At 37.7% G+C, this 27,884-nt stretch overlaps 1 protein-coding gene across 2 annotated transcripts in view; it reads right to left on the bottom strand.

Moving 5' to 3' along the window:
• The window catches only part of peak1 (pseudopodium-enriched atypical kinase 1), a 152,791-nt gene extending 144,296 nt beyond the window's left edge, over positions 1-8,495 (bottom strand). For both annotated transcript variants that reach the window (XM_057836089.1, XM_057836090.1), the window contains exon 1: positions 8,304-8,495. The gene's annotated coding sequence lies outside the window, so the exon portion shown is untranslated. The remainder of the gene's footprint in view (positions 1-8,303) is intronic.
• Between the last annotated feature and the right edge of the window lie 19,389 nt (positions 8,496-27,884).

The following is a 27,884-nucleotide window of genomic DNA, read 5'->3' as shown; positions in this document are numbered from 1 at the left end:
AAATCAACAAGATGGCATTAACATTATTAACATTCTGTTAAAGCGATCCATGGATAGAAAGACTTGTAGTTCTTAAAAGAAAAATGTTAGTACAAGTTATAGACATTTTATATTAAAACCCCTCTTAATGTTTTCGTTTTAATAAAATTTGTAAAATTTTCAGTCAAAAAATAAACTAGTAGCCCGCCATTGTTGATGTCAATAATTACTTACACAATGCTCATGGGTGCTGAAGCCTATAAAATCACCCAAGCGCCAGCAGAGGGCGGCAAAACTCCATAACAACAAGTGAGTGTTTCACTGTACTGTCATTTAAATCTGTCTGAGCGGGACATCGGCGTTAATTGCGTCAAATATTTTAACGTGATTAATTTTAAAAATTAATTAACGCCCATTAACGCGATCATTTCGACAGCCCTATTTATAATCTATTCATCGGCTAATTAATTAAACAATTGATATATCAATTGGATAAATGTCACTTTTTTCAATTACCTTCACAGTTTAACTTGAGGCATGTTGTAAGTAACAATGAAGACAAAATCCAATTTCAAAAGCACACTGTCTTGTATGACAAGTTCCAGTTTGATTTGGAGTTTGTGTTGAGACTAAGCTCTTATATGAAGGGGTTTATATGTGTGTTTTTTTTATAAAAAGAAATGTACTATCAACTCCACTATCTAACAATTTCTCACTCCAAAACACAACACAAATGGACGCTTATGACTAGGGGTGTGACAAAATATCGAAATGGTGATATATCGTGATACTTTGTATCCCAAAAGGTTATCGATTTGCTCCTGTCAAGAACTGAGATATCGTTTTAAAAAGGTGTCAATGTTAAAAAAAAAAAAAAAAAAAAAAAAAAAAAAAGAGAACCATCAAGTTGCTACCAAAATCATCCACCATATTAGTGTTTCAGTTAACTGTAACGCTGCATTGACGGTACTCAACGCCCAACCCATTTAGACTGGGAACGTTCGTTCATTCAAAGCCAGAGCATTCACAGTCATTCGGTCCGATTTTCGGGGCATTTAAAGGTCACTTGCTGTTCATTTTAGGGCATTTACAGGTCATTTTCTGTTGAGTTTGAGACACTGCTTATTTATTTGGGTGATTCCCAGGTCACTTCCTGTTTTGTAACTCAAAATAATCAGGAAGTGACCCATAAAATACCCCAAAATCAACAGAAAGTAACTGAAAATCAACAGGTAAATGACCTTAAATGGCTCAAAATTACCTCATTGGCTGGCATTGGTTGCCACTGACGGCCATAGACGTTCAATCCGTTTGAAGTGGGAGGACGTCTACTAGTGATAAACACACAGCCGAAGGATGAAAATTGTGTTTTTCTGTCTATTAGCTGCTTGTAGAATATCCTAGAATGATTTCCTGACCAATATATTGATAATCATTGTATCGCCATATCGTCAGATCATCGCTATCGTGAGCTTTGTATCGCAAATCGTATCGTATCGTGAAGTACCAAGAGGTTCCCACTCCTAACTCGTTTAGCCTCCATGATAAGAAGTAACGTCTCATGAACAAGGAATACAAACAATGCAATTGGCTTCATTAACTCACATTTGACGGAGACACACTGGCTCTAACAACAACAAAAGACAATCTAACTCGACATTTCGATTCAGCAACCCAACCTGAGTGTAGCAGTGAACTCTCTCTCTCTCTTTCCCCCTCTAATCACACTGCACGCGTGCAGTCTCACATTACACACAAACAAGGACCCAACCTCATAGCTGAAGGCAAAAATCGATTATCAAATTCGTTGGCAACTAATTCATTAATTGATTTTAATCGATTAGTTGTTGCAGACTCATTAAGAAAACGGTTTAGATAGTAAGATGCCTGAAAATTGGCAAAAATGTGAATTGTTTTCCAAAGTAAAAGCAGATTTTTTTTAATGTGCTACTTTTACTTAACAATTGAGAAGTTGCATATTTATATGTTCTGATTTCAAGAATTTAGACAGGTTTAAGGTGAAGAAGGTCCTAAACTATTAATTGGTTATCAAAATAGTTGTCGATTAATTTGCCAATAGATTAGTTGTTGATTAATCAAATAATTGTTGCACCATTAATCCATATCCAATTCAGATTTAATTTAACATGATAAATCTAATATGACAAATTCATGCACTGTTTTCCTCACCAACTTGTACTGCATTTAAAGTTATTTAAATACAGTATGTGTATGCTTGCTTTCACCACAGCTGATTTAGAAACATTATTCTCATTTTGTTCCTCCTGTTTTGTTGTGCTACCTTGTGGCTTGCCCACCTGTCCAGGAATTATAGTAATTGGTCATATGTCCAGATGTTAATATAACAAGTGCACACACAGATGTTCAAATGTCATGCTTTTGTTATATTAGCAAAATAATTTAGAATAAAACATTTTAGAACGTTTCCACCATCAGTGTGACCTTTAACCATCGTAAATGCATTTAAAAGGTAACACATTTCAAAAGGGGTGTGAAAATAAAAGGCCTTAATGGTTGTGTTCAGGATTTTTACATTGAAAATCATGTTCAGTGGTTGTCAGCATCGACTCGCCCTCATTTACAGACCTTCTGATTATCCCAAAACAAATTTTGTTCACGTAGCTTTTTCTTTTTTTGCTTTCTAACAAGAAGCCTGGGGGTTTAGTGCTGACATTGACTGCTTTTTGGAATGATTCATAATTTCCTCCACCTTGTCTAAGGGCCCAGTTCCATCAACAGAGGATAAAAAAAGACAATTTGTTGCGGTCCAATCAACCTAAGGTAGAACTTTTATGCTATTAATTCCATAAGGTATTTGGAGCAAAGAACACTGTGGACCACACACACACATAAAAAAAAAACAGCCCTAATGTGAAGTGTAGTGGTGACACTTGGTATTAGTCAAGGTGGAAGGAATTATGAAACATTTCATTTACCAAAGCCAACTAGTAGAACATCGAAACCTAATTTGATGTTATGAATCATTCCAGCATGACATTGAATGTTATTTTTTAATTCTGAACAAAGCCAGATCCTTAGTTATAGGGTGTATGCAGTTGTGTAACACATTGCCAGTTGTTTATTTTCTTAAATTCCCTTTAAAACAATATTTTTCCAAATCATCCAGACTAGGGAAGTCCCAATCACATATTTTTCCACCTGAGACAGACTCACCAGATTTTGAGAATCTGTCAATACCAAGTCCCAATCTGTACCACAGAAAAAATGTCTTTTTGTTTTTTTTTTTTTTAATTTGAACTTAAGCTCCAAACATGTTACAGTACTGTACTGTAGATATGTGCCGATGACCGGTTTCAAGGTATAACGTGGTCTGCAAATGTCACGGTTTCAAAACTATAAAAATTTTCCGTCATACCATCCCTAAGGTATTAGCTACTTTTTATGTCCCAAAAATGCATGGAGAAATCCCTCGCTTGCAGTTGCAATTCTCAACCCTCCCCCTCCGGTTGTTGCTCAGTGTCAATGAGTCAGCTGTGCAGCACAATGACTGGAGGAGGTGAAACTCCTGAATTTTTTCCCCCATCAAAGAAAACAAAATCACTGGTATGGGAATACTTACTTACTACAGAAAAGTTACAGACGGCCGTGGCTGAGAGGAGGAGGGCCAACCGAAATGTAAAACATGTTTGTGGAGGGTCGCTGCCGAGATGATGATTTCGCATTAATACAAAATTAAAGGTTAGTAAACACTGTCACAAATGTTTCCCACCAGCTATGAGAGTTCACTCCAGCGTATTTAGTGTATCTAGCGGACATAAAATGTTTGTTTTTTTTTCTTCTCTGGCAACTGTCTGTGTTCAGAACCCGAGTGTGTATATAATGTAAACATGATACGAGTCATACACACATGCTTTTTATGGAAAATAATTCAATTACAGTGGTACCTCGACATACGATCGCTTCTACACACGATCTTTTCCACATCTGACATAAAATTTGACTCGCCATTTGTTTCTACATCCGACGACATGCTCAAAATACGATGTCATGACGGCACCGCGGACGAACGCACAGTGGATTTTCTTGTGTGAGAAATCAACACAGGTTTTAAAAAGGTTGGTACATATGGTGAAACAAGGAAAAATGTGACGCTTACCTTCTAAATGAAGATGCAAATTATAGAAAAATATGAACGTGGGGTGTGCATCCGTGAACTGGCTCAACAATACTCTCCAAGGTCTTCCTCCGACTACCGTTTGCCAGTCTTTATAAGTTAAGCTGACAATTATTATTGTGGTAACATCGCCTCAAGCTCAAACTATCAAGCTCACCGCTCTCGGGTGCGGTGCGTTCAGGTACAGCAAAAAACGTCCGCTACATTAGAACCCGATTTGTTACATTATTTCAGGAATTATTATTATTATTATTATTATTACATTATTCCGATTTTTATTCACAATTTATGTGTTTTGCTATGTGTAATTGCCATTTGTAATAGTATCAGCTGTATTTATTAAGGATTTAGTGTAGGTTTTTGGGCTGTGGAATGAATTAATGGAATTATAATGTATTCCTATGGGAAAATCCTGCTCGACATACAACCATTTCGACTGACAAACAAAGTCCTGGAAACAATTAACTTCCGATGTAGAGGTACCACTGTATTTTTATTCTGATGGTAATAATGTTGAGCTGTGGCTGTGGGTTTAGGCTCACCTAAAGGTCTGCATTTATTTTAATTTTATTTAGAATTTTTTATTTACTACCGGTATTTTTTTGCTGGCTATTATTTCACCATAGACTAGGCCTCTCAAGTCGAGACATAAACACCACCCATGAAAATAGGCTACTGAACGACTGAAACTAATACTCAGACACGAGTGTGAGGCCGACAATGATTTATTTAAAAATTATACTTATGTTCCAATTTGCTAATATGTTTTGAAAAATGAAAATTCTGTTCAATGGGAAAAAGTTTTTTTTTTTTTCAAAACCCGGATATCTAAAAGTAACACATTTTAGAGCTATAATTGCAATACCGTGATATCGTGATATTTTGGCTTGAGGTTATCGTACCGTCAGAATATGCATAGGCATACCAGCACATGCCTACTGTACAGTTTACAGTATTTCCTCTTTCGCTTTTTCGTTTATAAAACGTACAAAACGTATATATTTTTGTTTCTTTTGGCAATGCCAATGTAATTAAATACCCAATCCTTTTCACCCGATTCCCATCCTCTGAAAAATGGCCCGATCGGCCCAATTTCCGATCATGTGATTGAATCGGGGACATCCTTAGTCTAGACTTTTCTTGTCCTATCACCAACAACTCCACACTACAGTCCTGCATGGTAAGAGAGTTTCTAAGCATCTGTGTTGAAAGTCATGATACAACATCCACTGTAGGCCATGTCTCGACTGTAGTCTTATCATGCAAACTATTTGGTGGTCTTAAATTAACTTTTGAATAAAAACTATTAAGCGATCATTTGAGACCATTAGCCTCTCCCAGTCAAAACGGATTGGATGTCTAGTGCCATCAATAGCAACAAATGACTGAAATGAGTGCCCTATTGTTGAGGTAATTATCGAGGTTTGATTGATTAAATATTTGCTTGATTGAATATTTGCTTGTGCTCATATATACCATGAATAATACATAATTGCTTTATTGATTGATTGAATATTTGCTTGTGCTCATATATACCATAAATAATACATATTGCCATATTTTTCTTACTAATATAACCAGTAAATGATTATTGCTTGCTATACCAGGTTGTAGTATAATGCTTAAGTGTTACAAAGAGTAAAAAAGGGTCGGAATGACAACTGCCTTGCTTCATGGCCGCATCATTGCGTAACTAGACCTTCCGAGGCATCTTCAGCACCTGGCGTCTGGACTTTTGTCTAGACCTTCGAGGACAATTTTCCATCCGAGGACATCTTCCATGGCCGCAGCGTTGCATAACTGAAGTTTCTGGGTCATTTTCACTCTTTACATAATTGTTTTGACTGTTTACATGATTGTTTACATGAGCTCTTGCTTATACACGTGTATTTACTTAGTTCCACCTACATGCACACACATATCCAATCGAAAACCACATGGGTGTCTCCAGCTTGCTCTCCCCCTCTCCCTCAAGGCGGCATCCATTTTTTTAGAACAAACCCCTAAATAAAATACAAAGGAGGGTTTTTTTCTTGAGATCAATTTTGGTGACTGGCACTAGTCACTCTTTTGCTCTCCTTGGCCAAGAAAACTGAGTGTCTTCTCTCCTTATTTTTGGGTAATTTTACAATGTCTACCTAAGGATCTATTTTTGAACTTGACACCTATAAAGACTGTTGCCTGAATTTGTCCAAACCCATGCGATCAGATAGTAATTTACTCTTATGAGGGCTGCAGCTAGCGATTATTTTAGTAGTCGATTAATCGATGAACTAGTTAGTTCGAATAATCGAGTTATCGGAACATGAAAAATTAAGATACCTGAGCCTCAAACGGTATAAAAAAAGAGGATCTATGTACAACAAAAGAACAATTAGCTAACTTACATAGCAAAACTCCGCTAGCTTAAATGCTATAAAATGCTAACATTTTTTGTACAATGCTCTTAACAAATGGTTCAGACACATATTCCTACAAAAAATGGCTAAATATATCTATAATCAGGGGTGCACATATTTTTTTTGCCCAGGTTCTCAGAGGAGGACCAGGAGATGTGACTTGGTCCTCATTGAGCTTGAGAGCCGACCCACCTGATGCGATAAAATTCTGACAAACTTTACTTAGAGCCAATAAACTTTAATTAATTACATTAACAATTGATGCTTGATCAACATCAAATGACACAACAAAATTGCCATTACTTTGAAGTGAAATGTAAAGAAATAAACATAAAGCACCAATTTAAAATAAAAGGCATTATCGGCTCCCACATTAACTCCAAGCCTTTGTAAAAGTGAGATGTCCTCCTCATAAGACCTCATTGAACGTGCATGTTTAGCTTTGTAAAATGCGAGCAAAAACACGTTTGTCAGTGCATGGCGCTGTTCTTCATTACCTTTATTCCGCCACTTGTCCATAGGGCGAGTGGGGTCCTGTCTGACATCGATGCTCTCTGTTTTTTTCGTGCTTTTCAAAGTTTGGATGGCTGGTCATTCTTTGACCATACATAAAATGCGCTGCTCTTATCAGCGACATTGGGATTCTCACGGCACATTTTGTACCGCATTTCCGTGCGAGCATCATTTACTTCTAGCCATGGTACCTCGTGCAGCCACTTTTCAGCAAAAGTGCTTTTTTTTCGGTAGCTCCGGTGACGTCTCTGTCGTCTGTCTGTCTTTTGACGGGGGTGGGGGAACACTGAAATAATTACTCAGTGGGGCCTGCCTCTTCGACATTTTGAGAAGTTATTTTCTCGTGTCCGCCGCAAATACAGTGGTCAGCCATCGGTACGCAAAAGCGTATGGAAGCCGTTGAGGGCCAGCGCGTTTGTCTACGTCCAGTACGCATGCGCGCATGCGGACCACTTATGTGCACCCCTGTCTATAATCTAATTTACAAATGCATTAAAAAACATTAGCTCAAACAAAAACTTAGCTTACGTTGGTCTTAACAGGGAGCTGTTGGATTCAGCCATGTGAAATGAGGCAGACCCACGGGCAGTGTCAATAGAACTAAAAGCAAACACTTTCAAAATAAACCATTACAACGCCACTTTAATTAAACGAATATTCGAAGCAACAATATCTAATCCGAATATTTTTTTTCTAATCGAATACTCGAGTTAATCGATTAATCGTTGCAACACTAATTCTTCTGTTATTGAGCAAAAATGTAGTAAATGTCCATCCGCCTACTCAGAATTCCATCTGGATCTCCAAGGGAACACATTGTTGAAAACAATAATATGACAAAGGTTATGTTTACAGCCAAGGACCCCCCTCAGCGCCGACTCAAAAGACCCCTGGTAGCCCCAGAACCTCAGCTTGGTCGCTATCGAAATGTGACAAGGCTAAATGCTGAACTTGTGCTCTAGTTTAGCCAAGTTAAGCTGAAGTACAACTTTCAAGGTTCCACAAAAATAAACCCTAACACGAGCCAGCGCCTCAGGCGCTATATATTGGCCGTCTTGCACGACTTGACAGTGAAGTGGAAACGTCACGTAGCTTGCACTCTCCGTCCACAACAACCACTTGCAAACTTGTCTGCCCCAGGAATGTGGACATTTAATCGCAGTGCCCCCTTCTGAAAAGTGGAAGTTAGAAGCCGGGGAAGAAACGGGCGAGGCGACTTGTACCGTTCTTTCTTTTTAAGGCTAACTTTCTCTTACCTTTTCCCCCCTCGAACCTTAACAGCTCCCGTCACGAAAAATACCCCGCGTGGAAAGACGTCTCTTGCCGCCACAATCCGAGTGCGGAGAGCTCGGCCGGCCCCACTAATGCGAGTGGGCTTTTTCGTCCACGGATTCTCTGCTCCTCACGCTCTCTCTCCTGCGTGGCTACAACAACTGCCGCTGCATTTTCCCCACTCTCCACCAGCTTGCGCGGGCGCGCGCAACGGGATCCGGGGCTGGCCATGGAGGGCCGCGTGAACGCGCAACTAGGATATTTGCACTGTGGAAACCGCGATGTACAGTGATCCCTCGTCTTTCGCGGTTAATGGGGACCAGAACCCACCGCAATAAGTGAAAAACCGTGAAGTAGTGCCCCCTCCCCTCCCCCCCCCCCTTTTTTTTTTTTTTTTTTTTTTTTTTTTAAATTCAGTGTATTTATTCAGATTTAGCATTGGAAAGAGATACATATAAGACATGCTTTTTAACTTTTTTTCTCCCAAAGTATAATTAAAAAAAAAAAAAATTATGTGCCGTATTGGCCCGAATATAATACGGTGTTTTTTACATTGAAATAAGACTGAAAAAGAGTGGGTTGTCTTATATTCGCGGCTTAGACGTTATACCCATTCACGACGCTAGATGGCGCCAGATATCATTGAAGCGATGTTCTGTCATAACAGAGCTCAGCTACTCTCAAGTTTAACTAGTTTGCATTATTTTATTGCAATTTTTTTTCCTTATTCAGATTTGTTTCAAGACTACAGTTACAGCAGAGCCGGCCCAGGCCATTTGGGGGCCCTAAGCAAAATAGTGCAAAGGGGCCCATATTTTTGGCCCACCTTTTCGTCACAGTGTACTATGAAACCCATACATGCAATCCAACCCATACATCCATATTTTGTATAGTAATCAGATTTTGTTGCACTGCATACTTCAAACTTCTCATCCCAAATGATTGTCAGTACTTACAGTAGATAGAGCCGTATCTTTTTCTGAAAGAGGAAAAAAAAGAAGTTAAGGAAGAACTTTTATCTTTTTAAGCTTGTAATCAAGTATCAAAACTCACAAAAGTCAAATAAAGCAAACTGTAGTAAACAAAATAGAATATAAATTAAACAATTGCCAGATTGGGGGCCCCCTAGTGGTCAGGGGCCCTAAGCAGCGGCATAGTCTGCGTATAGGCTGGGCCGGCCCTGAGTTACAGTTAGACTTCACTTTGATGGTTAATCCAGTTATTGCAATTTTGTTGTTTTATCACAATAGATTGGTTTATTTACATTTCAAAAACCAGAGGCCATTCATTTACGAAGGCGATTGCACTTTAGTTTACATATTTAAATGTTCAGATATTAAGATTTGAATGAGGCAAAATAACATGCTTTTTCTCTCAAATATATTGTTATAATCATTTGTTTCGGATGTACTGTAATTCTTTTCTGTATAAAAATTAATTTGGTGTTCAAAAAGTCTTTTTTCAAACTTGAGTCTTGAAAAAGAGGGGTCGTCTTATATTCGGGCCAATACAGTACATATATATATATATATGTTTAATAATTGCTTTTAAGCACTTCAAATGTAATAATTATGATAAGTTTTAACTCATTTGCTCCCAAAAACGTATAAATACGTTCTATTTTTATTTGTTTCAGTGTCCCTAAGACGTATTTATACGTCTTTTATGTTTTTTTTCACAAGTCACATCTCTAGGTTGTGATTCAACTTAGCTCCAAAGCACAATACTGAAAATCCATTTTAAAGCAATAAAACTGGCCACTGGAGGGCAGTAGCACATTTGGTAAGACCCCCAAACCAATTCAACAGAAGGAACGGCGGGCTGCACAGCCGGAGCGCAGGCGGAAGACGACCGAATGGACATCCAGGATGCCAGGCGGCGGACAACCGAGCAGAACAACCGGGAGGATGCCCGGGATGCCGGGCGCTGGACGACCGAGCAGAACGACCGGGACCACCAGTGCAGCGGACGATGCCGTATTGACGATTAATTATTTTTAAACAAGAATAAAGTAGAAGTGTTCTCAAACTATTGGCTCCTTGAAATCAGGGCTGAAAATGCTTTTGTTAATCACAGCATATTCATAATATTTCAGATTTAAAGCTAATTGCTTTTTAATCATTTTCAGCTTTATTTCCATTTCCGATTTCATTTAATATTAGTTTTTTAATTCTATTAGTGATTTAATGTGATTTTTATGTATAATTTTATTTCATGTTTCAAATGTCTTTGTTTTGACTGTCTTTTGATTTAATGTAATTTTTACGAATTATTTTTTTCTCTGCTCGTGGATCTTCATGTGATGTAAAGCACTTTAAATTGCCTCGTGTTGAGCTGTGCTATACAAATAAATTCGCCTTGCCTAGAAAAATGAGTCTTAGTGAGTGAGTCCACTTGAATCCGCTCAAGCTGCTCACTTACACAAAATGAGTTGCCACAGCAACTGTTTAACAAGCTAAACAATGACTGACGCATGCGGCGCTTTGAAATTTTGGCTTCCAAGCATCTATGGCAAGATCAAACCTTAACGTCGGTCAATCATCGTTTACTTCAATAAGCAAATCCAGTGCATTGCCAGACCAAGAAAAGCGGCAGGAGAGAGAGTGAGAGACTACGTGATTGGATCGGAACAGCTAAATAAAATACTGCTTTTATTTATTTATTTATTTTTATTGAAAAAAAATCCACGATGGACTGAGGGCACGAAGTTTGAAGTGCGAAGTAGCAAAGGATAACTGTCATGTCAAGTAGTGTCATAGAGTATGTGTTGTGCTAGTTAGCAAAAGAATAAAATAGCTATAATTCGATCGCTTCCCAGCCTTTCGCAGTTGAAATGGCTTGGACATCTAGTTCCGTCAATGGCAGCCAAAGAGTTAACACTGACAACCTAACATTTTTTAAAAACTATGATTTATTCGTTTTTACCCGTCACAAAATGAAAAGGTTATGAGCATTTTCAATGCAAAAAAATCCCTCATTCATTACACCAAAAATCCAAATATACAATGCAAATTTACATATGTGGAAGTTAACTGTTAACTGAAATGTCTATTCCAATATGCTGTACTATATGAGTTTTGTTTTTGTTTTTTTTCTTACTTCCGAACGAGCTGATTTTTTTTTTTTCAAGATGTCTTGCCAACACCGATCCAATACAGATCCGAGACAATTTGCCGATTAAAATCAATGCAAAAAACAATGCGACCTGTAAATGACTACCGTAATTTCCTGAATATAAGGGGCACCCGTGTATAATGCGCACCCCAAATTTATTTTTAAAATCTAGGGAAAATTATTAGGGTTGTTCCGATCATGTTTTTTTGCTCCCGATCCGATCCCGATCGTTTTAGTTTGAGTATCTGCCGATCCCGATATTTCTCGATCCGATTGCTTTTTTCTTGCTCCCGATTCAATTCCAATCATTCCCGATAATTTTTCCCGATCATATAAATTTTGGCAATGCATTAAGAAAAAAATGAATAAAACTCGGACGAATATATACATTCAACATACAGTACATAAGTACTGTATTTGTTTATTATGACAATAAATCCTCAAGATGGCATTTACATTATTAACATTCTTTCTGTGAGAGGGATCCACGGATAGAAAGATTTGTAATTCTTAAAGGATAAATGTGACTTTGTATATTGTGACTAAATATTGCCATCTAGTGTATTTGTTGAGCTTTCAGTAAATGATACTGCAGCCATTTAACTTCTGCCCAAATGCATGATGGGAAGTGCAACCATGACTGTGCGTAGGGACACCAATTGATATATCTTCTCTGCGTTGGGAAAGAATATAGGGCGTTAAGAAAATGATCAACTACTATCTTTCTTCCCCACATTGCCTTCCACATTATGTTTAATTGCTGAGAGAGGCATTGTAAGGCTTTAGCCACATAAAAAATGGCTCCAAAGGCTGTCAAAAATTATATTATATTATATATGTCATTATACGCTGCCTTTTAGCGCTATCTATAGGTAAAACAGCGTTTTTATAGATTGAACGTGACAATGCGTGAGTGGGTCGTGCAGCGCATGCGTTAATTATTTAACGTGAGTAATTAAAAAGAATTAATTACCGCTGTTAACGCAATAGATTTGATAGCCCTACTTTAAGCCAGAACTACTCTGGATGAGTGTAAGATATTTTGTCTGTAACGTTAAATACAATTAGAAAACGATTTAAATAAAAAAAATATATATATTTATTAAAAAAAGGCATGTTCGATATTTTTTTGCCGATTCCGATACTTTGAAAATGATGTGATCGGACCCAATCGATCGGCATCTTTAAAAATGATTGTACCCATTTATAAAGCGCACCCTAATTGTAGCACCTATAAATAGAAGAATACATGAAAACAGAGCTCTTGTACAGATGCAGAAATGTCATTTTACTGACTGGTGAAACACAGCACAAGCATAGCACATTGGTAGTTCAAAACATTACCATAAACTGTCAATATTTACGGTTGTAATATGATTTGACAACTTCTCCAATTTACCAGAATCTAGGAGAAAACAAAACAGATGTGATTTTTCTTTTAAAGGCTGCTGTATAACTTGCTCGTTTCATCATGATGAATAAATGTTTCTTCCATGGATTGACAAGGTAAAATAAAAGTGGGGACTGAAGTCGGAAAACGGAAAAAGCACGTCGCTGTGGACTGTAACAAGAGGAACTATTGTTATTCGAGTTTGAGTTTCCCGAGGGACAGATATAGTTGACGGACACAGGAACTCTGTGTTGTGTTATGTTTGTTGTGGTCCGAGTTGCCGAGTTGCAATAAACGTTGACTCAGATGAGTTCAAGAAACTAAATTCTGTGCTTTATGAAGAGTGAAAAAAGCAGAATTTAACACAGACAAAATCATTCAACCAATCAGTGTGGTATTACCGAAACAAGTATTACCGAAACAAAATGGTGACGTCATGTACCGTAATGATGGGCAACGGATCGCCGCATGCGTTTTCTTCAACACAGCACGGGCGTGTCAATAAAAAAAAAATCTGTCTTTAGATATATATATTATATATATATATTATATATATATTTCGTTCTCCATCCATGTACCCGTGTAAAATGCGCACCCATTATTTTACAAGTTGATTTTAGGAGAAAAAGTGCGTTATATTCGCGAATTTACGGTTATCATATAATTATGATATTAAAGTAAGCTGTCCTTCTACATCCTTGAGAAATACTGATTACAAAAATTACACAATGCTCTTTTACATTTCTCAAGAGAAGTAGTCCTACACCGCAAACATGTTTTTCTAATGGTCTGATTTACAGCAGCCGAAAACATACAGTACATGAATAGTGATCAGATCCGATCTTGTGACAAAATCCGCTACTGTTAGATATTCCAAAAATAGCCACATCGGTCAGCGATATCGATACTAAGTATCGGATTAGGGCAAAACTAATTTAAAAGATTAATGGTCAAAACAAATAGATTTTAAAAAGAAAATCCCAGTTATGTAAGTCTGATTTATCCCTGAAAATTTTAAGAAAGTTATGACTTCAAAACTGATTCATTGCAAACTTAATCCTTAGTAAACAACATAATTTTATTTCCTAATCACTCGTAGAACAACTGCTGTACATACAATTTTAAATGTTCAAAATGTCTTCATCCTATTTCCAAAATGTCATTCTCAGCGGAAAGGACACTAGAAGAAACACAGACACACTTGAACTCAACTTTGTAAACACAAACTGCTTAATCACAGCTACATTTTCCAAAATAGGCGGATTACTAAAGCTTTACTTACTTGTTTAATTTCACACTTGAAGGATGGGCAGGCCCTCTAGAGACCCAACTATTTGTTGGCAAAAGATTAAAAAGTCCCTTTTTTCATAATATGTCCCCTTTAAGGGATGATGTTGTTTAAAGCTAAGTGCATCTGTTGCTAATTCATTGAAAAATGCAGACTTTTGTCTTGCTAAAATAATAGGATGATGAGCAACGGTGGGAGAATCCCCTTTTTGTTTTGCCTTCAGTTGTTGTTGGGAAATAACAGGAAGATAATAAATGGTCAATGTTCATTCCATTCATTCCTTGTCAGATGGCTCGGTTTTGGGGGGGAAGGTGGGGGTTGGTGTGAAAACCATAACGTTTAAGATAAACATTTTTGGGGGGAGGTTGTTCCTAAGAAAAAATACTTTATGCCTAATCTAAAGACATATTAGGAGAAAAAGAAAAGAGGACGGTCTTATAGTCAGAGCGTGACATGTGGGAATGACTTTTTTTTTTTTTTGTAAGCAAATTCCAATCATTGCTTCCTCCTGCTCCCTGCTCTGTTCTTCTTGCACTCCACCAGCCAATGACTTTTCAAGGCCGGATGAATCAAATAACGTTTGATGACTCTGACTCAGATTTTATGCTTTTACTGGGCAATACCAAGCTAGTAAAAATGTTAAAATAACAAAAAATCTGTCGAGAGAAGAAAGAAAAAAAAAAAAAAAAAAAAAAAAACTGTCACTAAATGTCTAATGATTATTCCAGAAAGGACTGTAAATATTTTGTCTTTGGTGTCTGCGTATAACTTCTTTCTTTTAATTGCCATTTTTTAAAGTTATATTTTCGACCTTACAGTCCCTGACAAAAGTCTTGTCGCTTATCCATTTTGTCGAAACAATTGCTAATAACCTGACTTTTAATTATTCAATTGGTTTCAGAAATGGCTCATGTGAAAGCTAAGACCCTCCCAAATGATGTTGAATGTACAAAAATATGTTTCACTGAAAAAAGATTTATCATTTAATGAAGACATAAAGGTAAAATTTTTTGCAAGACAAAAGTTTTGTCGCCTACAGAAAGTAGTGTGAAAATTTAACAAAAAATGTGCTTCAAATACAAAAATATGTTACATAACATAAGCGAATTAAGTAGTGGTGCTGTGTGAGATCCAAATTTAATATTTGTGGTACTCCCCAAGGTTTCTCATTTTTCTCCCGAAGACTCTGGAGCAGGGGTGTCCAAATGTTTTGCAAAGGGGGCCAGATTTGGTGTGGTAAAAATGTGGGGGGCCGACCTTGGCTAACGTCCTTTACATAGAACAATATATTTAAGCAAATTTTAGCAAGCCATTCTGTATGTCACATTTGCTTTATTATTTTTCTTAATTAATAATTTCGACAGTCTCCCAACTAGCCTTTGTGGCGTTCTCTTTCGACTCTCGGGCTCTTGCAAAATACTGCTGCTGTGAAATTAAACTAGCTTCAAGTTGCTTCAATTTCTCGCTACGTATCTTCCCTGTAATCTTGTCGTAGGCCCTACATGTCAGCGTGTCTTGTTTGGTAATATCGCCTCACTCTTTAAAAACAGCGACTGTCTATCCTTGAAGTGTCAGCCGTCGCAGTCAAGTTCCTTTTTTTTTGTTGATTGTCGCCATTTAGAAAACTGGGAGTAAAGGGTCACACGGGGTAAATGAGGAGCAGTATTTAGTGTGTAAGCTACTTCATATGCTGGTAGCAGTACTGCTGACCAATTTATTAAGTCTGTGTATGGGCCAGACGTTATTGATTTTATGACAGAGGCTGGGGGCCGAATGAAATTTGACCACGGTCCGCATTTGGCCCCCGGGCCGGACTTTGGACATGTCTGCTCTGGAATTTTGGGAGTATTTTCCTTGCCGACATGGAGGGTCTAAGGATGGGGGAAACCCAGGACTTGAATTTATTTATTCATCTCTGTTGCTTCATTTGCTGTTTCTGATTGTGTATCATATTGCCTCTGCAAAGCCCTTTGAGACAACGTTGTTGTGATTCAGGGCTATACAAATAAAATTGAATTGAATATTTTGTATGACTTACATGGGCTTGAAGGACTGCATCTATGCGGTTCGGCAAGAATTCATACAATTTATTGATGTAGTCATCAGGAACATCAAAGAAAGCAGTCTTGCATGCCTCCCAGAGTTCATCAACATTCTTGGGTTTTGTCATCCATGCTTCCGCTTTCATCCTACCCCAGACATACTCAATGATGTTCATGTCTGGTGACTGGGCTGGCCAGTCCTGGAGGATCTTGATTGAAGTATGCGATGGAGCACCATCCTGCTGCAGAATTTGTCCCTTTTTATGGTTAGGAATGTAAGAGGCAGCTAAGATTTGCTGATATTTCAGACTATTTATGTTGCCTTCCACCCTGCAGCTCTCTCGCACACCCCCATACTGGATGTAACCCCAGACCATGATTTTGCCACCACCAAACTTCACTGTTTTGGGGCAAAAGGTGAATTTTTCAAATGAATCTTCCATTGAATTACACCACAGTCGCCGCAAATATTGCAGGAGACCTACTGGAGCCCGCATGGATCCGAGATTCACTCAGAAAACAGTGAAACAAATATATTTTTGTACATTCAACATCATTTGGGAGGGTCTCAGCTTTCATATGAGCCATTTCTGAAACCAATTGAATAATTAAAAGTCAGGTTATTAGTAGAGATGTCCCGATCGATCGGCATCCGATCACATTATTTTCAAAGTATCGGAATTGGCAAAAAAATATCTGCCATGCCTTTTTTTAATTTAGATTTTTTTTTTAATTAAATCGTTTTCTAATTGTATTTAAAGTTAAAGACATAATGTGTTACACTCATCCAGAGTCTTTAGTTTCAGCCTAAAATAGGGTTATCAAATTTATCCCAATAACAGCGGTAATAAGTTTTTTTTCAATGTATCACGTTGCAAGTAATGCATGCGTTGCACGACCCACTCACGCATTGTCGCACTCAATCTGTAATGGCGCCATTTTACCTTTATTGAGAGATAAAAGGCAGCGTAAAATATGGAGAGTGAATTTTGGCAGCCTTTGGAGGCTTATTTTAATTGGATGAAGCCTTACAATCCCTCTCCATACAAGTAGAGATATCAAGGGAAGCAGTGAGGGGAAGCAATGTAGCATTTACTCTTTTTCTTAACACCTTATTATATTTTTCAGCGCAGAGAAGATATGTCAATGGGTAGCATTACGCACAGTCATGGGTCCACTTTCCATCATGGTTCCACTTCCCATCATGCATTGGGGCATGGCTGCAGTATCATTTACTGAAAGCTCAACAAATACACTAGATGGCTATATTTAGCCACAATATACAAAGTCACAAGTCTTTCTATCCGTGGATCCCTCTCACAGAAAGAATGTTAATAATGTAAATGCCATCTTGAGGATTTATTGTCATAATAAACAAATACAGTACTTATGTACTGTATGTTGAATGTATATATTTGTCTGAGTTTTATTCATTTTTTTCTTAATGCATTGCCAAAATGTATATGATCGGGAAAAATTATCGGGAATGATTGGAATTGAATCGAGAGCAAAAAAAAAGCAATCGGATCAGGAAATATTGGGATCGGCAGATACTCAAACTAAAACGATCGGGATCGGATCGGGAGCAAAAAAACATGATCGGAACAACCCTAGTTATTAGCAATTGTTTCTACAAAATGGATAAGCAACAAGACTTTATTCGGGGACTGTAGTATTCCCTCACTAAGTGCTCGCAGACAAATCCTTAATTATTTAAAAAAATAAAAAAATAAATAAAAAATACTACTAAAATTAAACTAAAAATAATACTAAAATTTTTCATACTCCCTTGCGCGAAATGGCGACGGTCACCGGCGACTAGAAAGACGGTTCGAAGTAATTTTAGTGGGAAAGTGGCAAACATACATGTCGTTGCGTCTATCTATCTATTTATCTATCTATCAATCGCATTGGCAATGCAGATGAGGCAGAGACACTGTTTAAGTGGGGTCGCCGAATTTTGCTGTCGAAAATAGCGGCCGATGTGTGCATGTACGTGAAGTAAACTTCCCTCGTTTTCAGTTTCGTTTTCTGCGTTTGTCAGCTAATTTTAGAAACCCTTTTGAGAAGATGGCAAAAAGAAAAAAAGACGAGGAGTATCGTACTTTTCTGCAGGAATGGACAGAGGAATTTGCCTTTGTGAAAAGAGCAGGTTCTGTGGTGTGTAATATGCAATGATAAAGTTGCATCCATGAAAAGGTCAAATATAAAGTGGCATTTCGACACCCGCCGTACTACATTTGCATTAAAATATCCTGAGGGGGACAACAGGAAGGAAGCATGTCAAGAGCTAGTATCAAGAGTGCAAGCTAGTCAGCCGCAACTCCGTGTTTGGACCCAACAAGGTGACTGGAATTCGGCTAGCTTTGCTGTCGCTTTAGCAATTGTGAGAAACGGAAAGCCATTCACAGATGGGGAGTATGCCAATGAACTTTTGACGACTTTGCTTTGAATTACAAGATAATTAAACGGATAAAAGACATGCCCCTGTTGGCAAGAACTGTTCACGATTGTACCATCATGATGTCAAATTAAACTGAAGCAACGCAAGTGAAGGACATAAATGCGACTCTGTTTTCTTTTGGATTTGGATGAGTTAACTCATTCACTCCCAGCCATTTTCACCGGAGCAAGGCCCTTCGCTCCCGGCCGTTTTACTGGATTTTGACCGATTCTGCAAGGCCCACAGAAAATTCTGTTCTTTTGCTATATAAACACAGAACCCACCGAAAGAAAGATTACACTCTCTTATTTCAACAGGAAAAAAAGTAAGTTCTTTTTTCATTCCTAACGAATCAGCATTAGAAAATAGCTTAGTTTGAGGAATTTTCCAATTTCTGATGAAAAAACAGAGAAATTCAGCTTTTTGTAAACGCATACATTTCAAACATAACTTTGACTTTAACACAGCTATTTTTTGCTTTAGTTACATCCCAAACATCTGAATGTTTTCCTTTTACAAAATAACATAAACAACAAGACAAAGAGAGCTTTTGATAGCAAAGTAACAATTTATTTACACATAACTAACTGAGAGATGACGCTGTTGTCGCAGAGATGATGCTGTTGTCGCCGCGACAGCCAGGTAAACTTTTACCTCATCGCCGCCTGTCTCATAAAGATGGATTTTTTGGAGTCTCTGCGGGGTCTGCTCGATGAGCAGCACGGACTCAACGGCATCTTCCGCTGCACTGGTGGTCCCCGTCTTTCTGCTCGGTTGTCCAGCGCCTGGCATCCCAGGCGTCGTCTCGGTTGATCTGCTCAGTCGTCCACCGCCTGGCATCCTTTCGCCGGCGCTTCGACCGTGCGGCCCGGCCGTTCGTTGCCGTTGAATCGGGTTGCGGGTCTTACCAAATGCGCTACTGCCCTCCAGTGGCCAGTTTTATTACTTTAAAATGGATTTTCAGCTTTGTGCTTTGGAGCTCAGTTGAATCAGAACCCAGAGATGTCTCTTATGAAAAAAAAAAAAAAAAACGTAAAAGACGTATCAATAAGTCTTTGGGACACTGAAACAACTAAAAATAGAACGTATCTATACGTTTTTGGGAGCAAATGAACAGACGTAAGCCATTTATCCCAGTTCAGCGTGATTGCAAGTTATGTTGTCGGTGACACACTACATGAGGAAAGTCTTGCAGTTTTGACTATGCAAGGGACAACAAGGGGGGAGGATTTATTCAAGTCCTTCACTGAGTTCGCTAAAGAAAAAAAAATCTACCGATGGATAAACTTTTTCTGGTGGGCACTTATGGTGCTCCGTGCGCGGTGGAGAAAAACAGGATTTGTGGCGGTTCTTCAAGAAAATGAAATGAGATATATCCTAAGTTTCTCAACGCCTGCATGAAGCTTAACCCCACCCTGTATCAACCAGACTACAAGGCCATCAGCAAAACCATGCAGCACCAAAAGTCGCATTAATGGTAAGAAATACTCATCATTGATTAACAAAAGTAGAACAATTTTATTAAAAAGGATTCCGAGAATTATTTTACTTTAAAAGTGTTGAAATTACATAAAATGCACACATTACTAGTTTTAAACATATTTAACATATTGTTGGCTCTCTCAGCCAAAAAGGTTCCCGACCCCTGGTTTAAATGATGCTGAGCTAATATGGATATATTACAAAAATAAAGACTGACATTAATATTAAGTAATGTAATTATATTTTAAACATATTTGTGCATTTTCATGTTTAATTATATTTGCAATTGTTGTCTTGAAAAAAAAAAAAAAAAAAAAAAAATTAAAAGACACATTATAATGCAGATTTCATATGTCAGATTATTGGATTTATTCTGTTCGGTTACAGTTGTATTTTACAACCAAATAAATATTCTCATATGGTTTTATTATTTGCTTTTAAATTTGAACAACCATCAGATTATTATTATATATAAAACGTTGTGCTATGAGCTTAGAGTTTGTTGCATGACCACATTTTAAACTCTAAAAACGTATATCTTTTTAACCATTGATTTGAATTTAAATAACGGCTGAGTGATGACTCTTATCTGTAAAAACCCATAAATTGGGCCATTAATATCTCATGCTAACAGTGTTCCTGTATATATAGATTACACATTCCAATATAGAACAAACATTTCTAACAGACTGAAAACCCCAAGAGTTTCTCTGAAGGATGCCTCAAAGAGATGCTAATGGCGTTGAAACTAAAAAGGCTGAAAACAAAGCAGGGCACGCACATGAAATGCCCTTCTAATCAACAGAATGCTCAGTTGCAGCCAACTCCGAATACACAATGCAGGTACAGGCCGCTCCAAAAGATGTGAGCGAGTCTGGCAGCATGAGTCAGGTTTGGCAGGAAGTCAGCTGTATAATGATAAACTTTCAAGTGACTCACGGCTAAAAGGAAGCCGGGCCTTATGACTGAGGCAAAGCAGGATCAAGCTCAAAGACTTTATGGAGACATTTGTGTGCTTTTCTAACAGGCTGTAAGTATGGCCGTAAAAATGGAGTATGCTCAGTATGGTAATAGGAAAAGATTTGTCACTAAAAATAATGGAGGACCAAATGGGACAGAATGAAATATGTAAATAAATTATGAAATAAATACTTAAATGTGTCCTTCAAATTAAAATGTAAATTAAATTAAAAAATAAAACAATTTCACTATTAATTATTTCATGGACATTTGTTGTATGTAGGACCAAATGTAATCTTTATTTTAATTTTAATAAAACTTTTATTTATTTAATTCCCATTTTATTTAATTAATGACACATACAAGTATTAATTTAAAGATTTATTTATATATTTCGTTTGGTCCTCCATAAAAAAAGGAATGTCAAGTGTTATTTTGTTCATGGAATTAGAACAAAACTAAATCTTAAAATTAATTTGAAAGGCACAGCTGTCTGACTTGCCCTCAATGCAGAAATTACACTAGTTATTAGAATTGTCCGATACTATAGGGTAGCCGATAATATCGGCCGATAAAAGCATTTTAAAATTAAAGCGGATAATGTCGACATCGTATTTCCATTATCGGATTCGGGCCAATATGCATGTTTGCCTTGGAAGTGAATGTAGAAGCCTTATGCCTTTGTACAAGGGCAGGTCACAGCTTAGCACAGCAGTTATGCTTTTTGACTATTAGATGTAGTGCTGCAATGATTAATCGATTAACTCCAGAAATCAATTAACTCCAGTAATTCTATTAAAAAAAGATTCGAATTTCAGTTTGCTGCTTCGAGTATTCGTTCAATTAAAGTGGCGTTGTAATGGTTTGTTTTGAAAGTGTTTGCATTTAGTTTTATTAATTTGGGTTAATACAATGCCCTCTAGTGGCAATAGTGAATATGACACCACTCATTTCACATGGCTGAATCCAGCTGCTCCCTGTTAAGACCAAAATAAACTAAGGTTTTGTTTGTGTGTGTGTGTGTGTGTGTTTTTTTTAAATGCATTCCTAACTTAGTTTATACATTGAAAAAATAACTGGTGGATTTACTTGATAAAATCCTTGCAACAATTTGCACTTACTTTTATCAAGTACTTCTGAACTGAACTTAATATTGCAAGCAGTAAAATTTACACAATAGAAGTGCAAAATGTTACAATGATTTTATCAAGTAAATCCACCAGTTATATTTTTCATTGGAGGTACATTTAGCCATTTTTTGTGGGAACATGTGTTTGAACCATTTGTTAAGAGCATTGTGGAAAAACAAAAAAAGTTGGCATTTCATAGCATTTAAGCTAGCAGACTTTTGCTATGTAAGTTAGCCAATCGTTCTTTTGTTGTACTGTACTTAGATCCTCATTTATCTTTTTTTTTTTAATACCGTTTGAGGCCCAGCTCAGGTATTTTTTTTTTAATGTTCCTTATCAGATTACTTGATTATTCGAACTAACTAGTTCGTAAATTAATCGACTACTAAAATAATCGATAGCTTCAGCCCTAATTAAATGTCTCCAAATTAAGATTCATGGGATTTGTTATGTTAGCAGACCATTTGCATTCATGGTGCAAAAATTCAATGAATAATAAACGATTGAAAAATCATGAATATTTTATGTCCACATGAGCATACGGTTGGTATACATTTGATATTGGTTAAAAAGTCATAATCAGACAACTTTACTAGTCATACCCCCACCCCACCCTCCCACTACATCTTATTTATTTTCAAAGTAATAATTCACATCACCAAAACAATCCAAGACATGAACACACCACCAACACAAAAAACACAAATGTTCCTCTACCATGAATAAACTCCATAACCTCCAGCTTCCTTTCCAGTTCTGTTTTAATTCAAACTGCTGATAAAACTGTTTATTATTATTTTAACGGGGGTGGTGGGTGCTAATTACTTGTTTTTCATTTTTTCTTCCGCTGTTCGAGGCTGGGCTCAGCCCCGGTTGACTTCATTTTTAAATTATGGATTTTTAAATGGGTCAGAAAATCTCAAATCACATTGGGTTTTCTTCCTTCCTCCCATTCCCTTTAAAGATTGCAAAACATGAGTGAAAGTCAATCAATGTTGATTTTGGATGATTAAAAGGCTGTCTCAAAAAAATTCAAAGGTGGAGACAGTCACATCACATATGCTTACCCGGCAAAGGGGATAGCATATCGCTGGGCAAACGAGTCCATTGAGGATGCGATACAGCCTCCTGACTCATCCATGACGCTCTTTCTGAGTCACACTCCCTCGGCTTGTGTCTTTTGCCGGGCCGCCGCCTCTGTGTAAAGGAAGGCTGCCAAGGATGCAAGGGAAGGAAGATGTCGTTCATCTTTGGGTGGACAGAAAAGCGGGTGGGATGGATGAGAGACAAGCTACATATTGAAAGCGACCAAGCCTGGCAATGAATCAGGCCTTTACAGTGGTGGCTGTTTGATCAGAGAACTTTGCAATTCCATTATATTACAATAAAGATTTTCAGTTTTAGTAAGTATTCAGTAATTTAAATATATATACGCAAGGTCTCAATTATTCTTTATTCTTAATCATTTGTTTATAATTTTGTATGCATAAAATGATAAATTACGGAAACAAAATTTTTATGAAAGCATTTAAATGTATTTTCTAATAAACGAGAATATTTACTATTAACCAATTGTGTGCCATTGACAACGATAGACGTCCAATTCATTTATTGTTGGAGGAATGGCTGTGAATGCTTGTTTCGGTGCCTTTCATATTGCGAAGTGTCCATTCTATTTTAACTGAGGGGGCCCGGCAGAAATTATTCAAATGGAATTTGACGTCTAGTGTCATCAATGGCAGCCAAAGAGGTAAAAGTAGAGTTGTCCAATAATGACTTTTTAACCGATATCACAATATTGTCCAACTCAAAAAATCTGATCTCAAACCGATACCAAGATAGGCGGTAGTGGACTTGATATACTCGTCCTTTTCAAAAAATTTCCATATTGTGATAAAGTTCATTATTTCCTGTAATGTACTGATAAACATTAGACTTCTTATATATTTTAGATTCATTACACACAACTGAAGTAGTTCAAGCCTTTTATTGTTTTAATATTGATTTTGGCAAAAAAGTCAAGAAAAAACAAAAATCCATATCTCAAAAAATTAGCATATCAAGGTACTCTAAAGAAGCTATTAACCTAATCATCAGAATCAACGAATTAGCTCAAAACCCCTGCGAAAGATTTCTGAGGCTTTTAAAAACTCCCAGCCTGGTTCATGACTCAAAACTGCAATCATGGGCAAGACTGCCGACCTGACTGCTGTCCAGAAGGCCATCATTGACACCCTCAAGCAAGAGGCTAAGACACAGGAAGAAATTTATGAGTGAATAGGCTGTTCCCAGAGTGCTGTATCAAGGCACCTCAGTAGGAAAGAAAAAGTGTGGCAGGAAACGCTGCACAACCAGAAGAGGTGACCGCACCCTGAGAAAGATTGTGGAGAAGGGCCAATTCCAGACCTTGGGGGACCTGCAGAAACATGGAAATGGGATACAGGTGCCGCATTCCCCAGGTCAAGGCACTTTTGAACCTGAAACACCGGCAGAAGTGCCTGACCTGGGCTAAAGAGAAGCAGCACTGGACTGTTTGTCAGTGGTCCAAAGTACTTTTTTCAGATGAAAGCAAATTTTGCAAGTCAGTCGGAAATCAAAGTGCCAGAGATTGGAGGAAGTCTGGGGAGAAGAAAATGCCAAAAGGCCTGAAGTCCAGTGTTAAGTACCCACAGTCAGTGATGGTCTGGGGTGCCATGTCAGCTGCTGGTGTTGGTCTACTGTGTTTTATCAAGGGCAGGGTCAATGCAGCTAGCTATCAGGAGATTTTGGAGCACTTCATGCTTCCATTTGCTGAAAACCTTTATGGAGATGAAGATTTCATTTTTCAGCATGACCTGGCACCTGCTCACAGTGCCCAAACCACTGGTAAATGGTTTACTGACCATGGCATTACTGTGCTCAATTGGCCTGCCAACTCTCCTGACCTGAACCCTATAGAGAATCTCTGGGATATTGTGAAGAGGAAGTTGAGAGACACCAGACCCAACACCGTGGATGAGCTCAAGGCCGCTATCAAAGCATCCATAACACCTCAGCAGTGCCACAGGCTGATTGCCTCCATGCCACGCCGCATTGAAGCATTACTCATTTCGATGCACTAAGTACTGAGTGCATAGCTGATATAATTGAAGGTTGACTTTTTTTTTTATATTGAAAAACACTTTTGTACTGGTCGAATGAAATATGCTAATTTTTTGAGATAGGGATTTTTGTTTTTTCTTGACTTTTTTTCCCAAAATCATCAATATTAAAAGAATAAAAGGCTTGAACTACTTCAGTTGTGTTTAATGAATCTAAAATAAATTAAAGTCGAATGTTTATCAGTACATAACAGAAAATAATGAACTTTATCACAATATGGAAATTCTTTGAGAAGGACTAGTATGTCCTTGTATTGTCATGATCCACTGGATGCTTTAAGATTGACAATGTTCACATAACAAATCCCAAGCATCTTTGTTTGGAGGCATCTAATGGTCAATAGACATAAATGCTGTGCTAAGCTGTGAACAGCCCTTGTACAAAGGCAGAACGCTTCTACATTCATTTCAAAGGCAACATTCAAACCAATAATGAAAAACTGATTTCAATAGTATCAAATATTTGAAAATGCTTTTAATGGCAGATATTATGGGCTATCTGATAATATTTGGCACCTCTAGTTAAAAGTGCCCTATAAAGGGTAAAAAAATATTGATTAATAAGTTTTTTTGTTTGTTTGTTAAAGGCACACTTATCTTTCTTATTCATGTTGTGCTCAGGTTCAGCCTCTGCCCGACAAAAGGGCTTAAAAAGCCAATGTTTTCTATTGATATCAAACTGTTTTTTTTTTAATGGAACACATCTTTTTCATCTTGTTTTTAGATTCAGGTACTGTCATGAAATCAAATCAGACTGCAAGAAAGCTCATTAAACAAATGAGCTGAGGTGTTATCTTGAAACTGAGCATCCATGTTTATGTCAAATAACAAGAAGTTAAACAGAAAACAATACTAATTAGATGCCGGTGGTCTCATAGGGTAACCCTGCACTATTTAATAGAACCTGCATTTTTTTTCTGTACAAAGATAATTCCAACATACATAGATTTTAGCAATACACCAGTATTATGGTCTTATTTCAAATGTACATTATTTTATAAACAGTGCTGGACAAAAGTATTGGCACACCTGCAACCCTGTCAGATAATGCTCAATTTCTCCCAGAAAGTGATTGCAATTACAAATGTTTTGGGAGTAACATCTTCATTTATCTTGCCAGCATTGAAAAAACACAAAAGAGAATGAATTTATTTTTTAAATCATTATAATTTTACACAAAACTCCAAAAATGGGCCAGACAAAATTATTGGCACCCTCAGCCTAATACTTGATAGCACAACCTTTAGACAAAATAACAACGAACAACCGCTTCCAGTATCCATCAACGAGTTTCTTTCAATGCTCTGCTGGAATTTTAGACCATTCTTCTTTGGCCAACTGCTCCAGGTCCCCGAGATCTGAAGGGTGCCTTCTCCAAACGGCCATTTTCAGATCGCTCCACGGGTGTTCTATAGTTCAGGTCTGGACTCATTGCTGGCCACTTTAGAAGTCTCCAGTGCTCTCTCTCAAACCATTTTCTAGTGCTTTTTGCAATGTGTTTTGGGTCATTGTCCTGCTGGAAGACCCATGACCTCTGAGGGAGCTCAACCCAGCTTTCTCACACTGGGCCCTACATTATGCTGCAAAATTTGTTAGTAGTCTCCAGACTTCATTAAGGCATGCACATGGTCAAGCAGTCCAGTGCCAGAGGTAGCAAAGCAACCCCAAAACATCAGGGAACCTCCGCCATGTTTGACTGTGGGGACAGTGTTCTTTTCTATGAAGGCCTCATTTTCCCCCCTGTAAACTCCATGTTCATGCATTTTCCCAAAAAGCTCTACTTTTGTCAGATCTGACCAGAGAACATTCGTCCAAAACGTTTTAGGCTTTCTCAGGTAAGTTTTGGCAAACTCCAGCCTGACTTTTTTATGTCTCTGGGTCAGAAGTGGGGTCTCCTACCATAGAGTTCCTTTTCATTCAGACGCTGACGGATAGTACAGGTTGACACTGTTGTACACTCAAACTGCAAGCCAGCTTGAACTTGTTTGGATGTTAGTCGAGGTTCTCTATCCACCTATATGGGTTTCTCACTTTATCAAAATAGCTGTATGGATGCTCCAAACAAAGTTTCGTTGTGCTTTTTTGTAACAATGACAATAAATATTCTGAATCTGAAGCCGCACAATCTTTAATTGAATTCTCACGTCAATTTTTCTTTTCTGTCCACATCTAGGCAGGTTAGCGACAGTGCCATGGGCTTTACACTTATTGATGACACTGCGCACAGTAGCCACAGGAACATTCAGGTCTTTGGAGATGGATTTGTAGCCTTGAGATTGCCCATGCTTCCTCACAATTTTGCTTCTCAAGTCCTCAGACAGTTCTTAGCTCTTTTCTTCATGCTCAATGTTGTACACAGGACAGAGGTTGAGTCAACTTTAGTCCATTTTAACTGGCTGCTAGTGTGGTTTAATTATTGCCGCCACCACCTGTTATGTACCACAAATAAGTAACAGGTTAATTACACAAATTAGAGAAGCATCACATGATTTTTCAAAGGGTGCCAACACTTTAGTTCGGCCCATTTTTTGAGTTTAGTGTAAAATGATAATGTTTTTTTCCCCCCATTCTCTTTT

The sequence above is a fragment of the Corythoichthys intestinalis genome, chromosome 5 (genome assembly GCF_030265065.1).
Source record: "Corythoichthys intestinalis isolate RoL2023-P3 chromosome 5, ASM3026506v1, whole genome shotgun sequence".
Lineage (NCBI taxonomy): Eukaryota > Metazoa > Chordata > Actinopteri > Syngnathiformes > Syngnathidae > Corythoichthys > Corythoichthys intestinalis.
This window is presented reverse-complemented; position numbering and strand designations above follow the sequence as displayed.